This window comes from Stenella coeruleoalba, assembly GCF_951394435.1.
Source record: "Stenella coeruleoalba genome assembly, chromosome: 15".
Lineage (NCBI taxonomy): Eukaryota > Metazoa > Chordata > Mammalia > Artiodactyla > Delphinidae > Stenella > Stenella coeruleoalba.
In genome coordinates this window covers 4,114,375-4,120,374 of record NC_137161.1, presented here as the reverse complement: position 1 = coordinate 4,120,374, position 6,000 = coordinate 4,114,375, and the positions used below count along the sequence as shown (strand labels likewise).

The following is a 6,000-nucleotide window of genomic DNA, read 5'->3' as shown; positions in this document are numbered from 1 at the left end:
CTAATCTCATACTTTTACATGTACCTGTCCAGTTTTCGCAACACCACTTATTGAAGAGGCTGTCCTTTCTCCACTGTACATTCCTGCCTCCTTTATCAAAGACAAGGTGACCATATGTGCGTGGGTTTATCTCTAGGCTTTCTATCCTGTTCCATTGATCTATCTTTCTGTTTTTGTGCCAGTATCATACTGTCTTGATTACTGTAGCTTTGTAGTATAGTCTGAAGTCAGGGAGCCTGATTCTTCCAGCTCTGTTTTTCGTTCTCAAGATTGTTTTGGCTATTTGGGGTCTTTTGTGTTTCCATACAAATTGTGAAATTTTTTGTTCTAGTTCTGTGAAAAATGCCAGTGGTAGTTTGATAGGGATTGCATTGAATCTGTAGATTGCTTTGGGTAGTAGAGTCATTTTCACAATGTTGATTCTTCCAATCCAAGAACATGGTATATCTCTCCATCTATTTGTATCATCTTTAATTTCTTTCATCAGTGTCTTATAACTTTCTGCATACAGGTCTTTTGTCTCCTTAGGTAGGTTTATTCCTAGGTATTTTATTCTTTTTGTTGCAATGGTAAATGGGAGTGTTTCCTTGATTTCACTTTCAGATTTTTCATCATTAGTGTATAGGAATGCAAGAGATTTCTGTGCATTAATATTGTATCCTGCTACTTTACCAAATTCATTGATTAGCTCTAGTAGTTTTTTGGTAGCATCTTTAGGATTCTCTATGTATAGTATCATGTCGTCTGCAAACAGTGACAGCTTTACTTCTTCTTTTCCAACTTGGATTCCTTTTATTGCCTTTTCTTCTCTGATTGCTGTGGCTAAAACTTTCAAAACTATGTTGAATAAGAGTGGTGAGAGTGGGCAACCTTGTCTTGTTCCTGATCTTAGTGGAAATGCTTTCAGTTTTTCACCATTGAGGACGATGTTGGCTGTGGGTTTGTCATATATGGCCTTTATTATGTTGAGGAAAGTTCCCTCTATGCCTACTTTCTGCAGGGTTTTTATCATAAATGGATGTTGAATTTTGTCGAAAGCTTTCTCTGCATCTATTGAGATGATCATATGGATTTTCTCCTTCAGTTTGTTAATATGGTGTATCACGTTGATTGATTTGCGTATATTGAAGAATCCTTGCATTCCTGGAATAAACCCCACTTGATCATGGTGTATGATCCTTTTAATGTGCTGTTGGATTCTGTTTGCTAGTATTTTGTTGAAGATTTTTGCATCTATGTTCATCAGTGATATTGGCCTGTAGTTTTCTTTCTTTGTGACATCCTTGTCTGGTTTTGGTATCAGGGTGATGGTGGCCTCGTAGAATGAGTTTGGGAGTGTTCCTCCCTCTGCTATATTTTGGAAGAGTTTGAGAAGGATGGGTGTTATCTCTTCTCTAAATGTTTGATAGAATTCGCCTGTGAAGCCATCTGGCCCTGGGCTTTTGTTAGTTGGAAGATTTTTAATTGCAGTTTCAATTTCAGTGCTTGTGATTGGTCTGTTCATATTTTCTATTTCTTCCTGATTCAGTCTTGGCAGGTTGTGCCTTTCTAAGAATTTGTCCATTTCTTCTAGGTTGTCCATTTTATTGGCATAGAGTTGCTTGTAGTAATCTCTCATGATCTTTTGTATTTCTGCAATGTCAGTTGTTACTTCTCCTTTTTCATTTCTAATTCTATTGACTTGAGTCTTCTCCCGTTTTTTCTTGATGAGTCTGGCTAATGGTTTATCAATTTTGTTTATCTTCTCAAAGAACCAGCTTTTAGTTTTATTGATCTTTGCTGTCGTTTCCTTCATTTCTTTTTCATTTATTTCTGATCTGATCTTTATGATTTCTTTCCTTCTGCTAACTTTGGGTTTTTTTTGTTCTTCTTTCTCTAATTGCTTTAGGTGCAAGGTTAGGTTGTTTATTTGAGATGTTTCCTGTTCTTACCTGTTTCTTAAGGTAGGATTGTATTGCTATAAACTTCCCTCTTAGAACTGCTTTTGCTGCATCCCATAGATTTTGGGTTGTCGTGTCTCCATTGTCATTTGTTTCTAGGTATTTTTAAATTTCCTCTTTGATTTCTTCAGTGATCACTTCATTATTAAGTAGTGTATTGTTTAGCCTCCATGTGTTTGTATTTTTTACAGATCTTTTCCTGTAATTGATATCTAGACTCATAGCATTGTGGTCGGAAAAGATACTTGATACAATTTCAATTTTCTTAAATTTACCAAGGCTTGATTTGTGACCCAAGATATGATCTATCCTGGAGAATGTTCCATGAGCAGTAGAGAAAAATGTGTATTCTGTTGTTTTTGGATGGAATGTTCTATAAATATCAATTAAGTCCATCTTGTTTAATGTATCATTTAAAGCTTGTGTTTCCTTATTTATTTTCATTTTGGATGAGCTGTCCATGGGTAAAAGTGGGGTGTTAAGGTCCTCTACTATGAATGTGTTCCTGTTGCTTTCCCCTTTTATGGCTGTTAGTATTTGCCTTATGTATTGAGGTGCTCCTATGTTGGGTGCATAAATATTTACAATTGTTATATCTTCTTTGTGGATCGATCCCTTGATCATTATGTAGTGTCCTTCTTTGTCTCTTCTAATAGTCTTTATTTTAAAGTCTATTTTGTCTGATATGAGAATTGCTACTCCAGCTTTCTTTTGGTTTCCATTTGCATGAAATATCTTTTTCCATCCCCTTACTTTCAGTCTGTATGTGTCTCTAGGTCTGAAGTGGGTCTCTTATAGACAGCAAATATATGGGTCTTGTTTCTGTATCCATTCAGCCAATCTGTGTCTTTTGGTGGGAGCATTTAGTCCATTTACATTTAAGGTAATTATCGATATGCATGTTCCTATTCCCATTTTCTTAATTGTTTTGGGTTCATTATTGTAGGTCTTTTCCTTCTCTTGTGTTTCTTGCCTAGACAAGTTCCTTTAGCAGTTGTTGTAGAGCTGGTTTTGTGGTGCTGAACTCTCTCAGCTTTTGCTTGTCTGTAACGGCTTTAATTTCTCCATCAAATCTGAATGAGATCCTTGCTGGGTACAGTAATCTTGGTTGCAGGTTTTTCTCCTTCATCACTTTAAATATGTCCTGCCAGTCCCTTCTTGGCTTGCAGAGTTTCTGCTGAAAGACCAGCTGTTAACCTTATGGGGATTCCCTTGTGTGTTTTTTGTTGCTTTTCCCTTGCTGCTTTTAATATGTTTTCTTTGTATTTAATTTTTGACAGTTTGATTAATATGTGTCTTGGTGTGTTTCTCCTTGGATTTATCCTGTATGGGACTCTCTGTGCTTCCTAGACTTGATTAACTATTTCCTTTCCCATATTAGGGAAGTTTTCAACTATAATCTCTTCAAATATGTTCTCAGTCCCTTTCTTTTTCTCTTCTTCTTCTGGAACCCCTATAATTCAAATGTTGGTGCATTTAATGTTGTCCCATAGGTCTCTGAGACTGTCTTCAGTTCTTTTCATTCTTTTTTCTTTATTCTGCTCTGCAGTAGTTATTTCCACTCTTTCAACTTCCAGGTCACTTATCCGTTCTTCTGCCTCAGTTATTCTGCTATTGATCCCATCTAGAGTATTTTTCATTTCATTTATTGTGTTGTTCATCATTGTTTGTTTCATCTTTAGTTCTTCTAGGTCCTTGTTAAATGTTTCTTGCATTTTGTCTATTCTATTTCCCAGATTTTGGATCATCTTTACTATCATTATTCTGAATTCTTTTTCAGGTAGACTGCCCATTTCCTCTTCATTTGTTAGGTCTGGTGGGTTTTTATCTTGCTCCTTCATCTGCTGTGAGTTTCTCTGCCTTCTCATTTTGTTTAACTTACTGTTTTTGGGGTGTCCTTTTTGCAGGCTGCAGGTTCGTAGTTCCCGTTGTTTTTGATGTCTGTCCCCAGTGGCTAAGGTTTGTTCAGTGGGTTGTGTAGGCTTCCTTGTGGGGGGGACTAGTGCCTATGTTCTGGTGGATGAGGCTGGATCTTGTCTTTCTGGTGGGTAGGTCCATGTCTGGTGGTGTGTTTTGGGGTTTCTGTGGACTTATTATGATTTGGGGCAGCCTCTCTGCTAATGGGTGGGGTTGTGCTCCTGTCTTACTAGTTGTTTGCCATAGGATGTCCAGCACTGTAGCTTGCTGGTCGTTGAGTGAAGCTGGGTGCTGGTGTTGAGATGGAGATCTCTGGGAGATTTTTGCCGTTTGATATGTGGAGCTGGGAGGTCTCTTGTGGAACAGTGTCCTGAAGTTGGCTCTCTCACCTCAGAGGCACAGCAGTGACTCCTGGCTGCAGCACCAAGAGCCTTTCATCCACACGGCTCAGAAAAAAAGGGAGAAAAAGTAGAAAGAAAGAATTATTAGAAGTAGAAAGAAAGAAAGAAAGAAAGAAAGGAGGGAGGGAGGGAGGGAGGAAGGAAGGAAGGAGGGAGGGAAGGAAGGAGGGAGGGAAGGAAGGAAAAGAAGAAAGAAAGAAGATAAAGTAAAATAAAATAAAGTAAGATAAAATATAATAAAGTTATTAAAATAAAAAAATAATTATTAAGAGAGAGAAAAAAAAGGATGGATAGAACCCTGGGACAAATGGTGGAAGCAGAGTATACAGACAAAATCTCACACAGAAGCATACACATACACACTCTCAAAAAGATGAAAAGGGGAAAAAAATCATAACTCTTGCTCCAAAGTCCACCTCCTCAATTTCGGATGATCCGTTGTCTATTCAGGTGTTCCACAGATGCAGGTACATCAAGTTGATTGTGGAGCTTTAATCCGCTGCTCCTGAGGCTGCTGGGAGAGATTTCCCTTTCTCTTCTTTGTTCTCACAGCTCCCGGGGGCTCAGCTTTGGATTTGGCCCCGCCTCTGCGTGTAGGTCGCCGGAGGGCGTCTGTTCTTTGCTCAGACAGGACAGGGTTAAAGGAGCCGCTGATTCGGGGGCTCTGGCGCACTCAGGCCGGGGGAGGGAGGGGCACGGAGGCGGGGCGGGCCTGCGGCGGCAGAGGCCGGCGTGACGTTGCACCAGCCTGAGGCGCGCCGTGCGTCCTCCCGGGTAAGTCGTCCCTGGATCCCGGGACCCTGGCGGTGGCGGGCTGCACAGGCTCCCCGGAAAGGGGGTGTGGAGAGTGACCTGTGCTCGCACACAGGCTTCTTGTGGCGGCAGCAGCAGCCTTAGAGTCTCATGCCCGTCTCTGGGGTCCGCGCTTTTAGCCGCGGCTCGCGCCCGTCTCTGGAGCTCCTTTAAGCGGCGCTCTTAATCCCCTCTCCTCGCGCACCAGGAAACAAAGAGGGAAGAAAAAGTCTCTTGCCTCTTCGGCAGCTCCAGACTTTTCCCGGACTCCCTCCCGGCTAGCCGTGGCGCACTAACCCCCTGCAGGCTGTGTTCACGCCGCCAACCCCAGTCCTCTCCCTGCGCTCCGACCGAAGCCCGAGCCTCAGCTCGCAGCCCCTGCCCGCCCCGGCGGGGGAGCAGACAAGCCTCTCGGCCTGGTGAGTGCTGACCGGCACCGATCCTCTGTGCGGTAATCTCCCCGCTTTTCCCTCCGCACCCCTGTTGCTGTGCTCTCCTCCGCGGCCCCGAAGCTTCCCCCCTCCGCCACCCGCAGTCTCCGCCCACGAAGGGGCTCCTAGTGTGTGGAAACTTTTCCTCCTTCACAGCTCCCTCCCACTGGTGCAGGTCCCGTCCCTATCCTTTTGTGTCTGTTTTTTCTTTTGCCCTACCCAGACACGTGGGGAGTTTCTTGCCTTTTGGGAGGTCTGAGGTCTTCTGCCAGCGTTCAGTAGGTGTTCTGTAGGAGTTGTTCCACGTGTAGGTGTATTTCTGGTGTATCTGTGGGGAGGAGGGTGATCTCCGCGTCTTACTCTTCCGCCATCTTCCCGGAAGTCTATTTATTTATTTAAAAAAATTTATTTTATTGAAGTATACTTGATTTACAATGTTTTGTTAATTTCTGCTATACAGAAGTGATTCAGTTATACATATATATATTCTTTTTCATATTCTTTTCCATTATGTTTTAT

General features: G+C 42.0%; 1 protein-coding gene across 4 annotated transcripts in view; it reads left to right on the top strand.

Moving 5' to 3' along the window:
* Positions 1 to 5,103: 5,103 nt before the first annotated feature.
* ZNF831 (zinc finger protein 831) overlaps positions 5,104 to 6,000 on the top strand; it is a 101,665-nt gene continuing 100,768 nt past the window's right edge. For all 4 annotated transcript variants that reach the window (XM_079943920.1, XM_079943919.1, XM_079943922.1 and 1 more), the window contains exon 1: positions 5,104 to 5,469. The gene's annotated coding sequence lies outside the window, so the exon portion shown is untranslated. The remainder of the gene's footprint in view (positions 5,470 to 6,000) is intronic.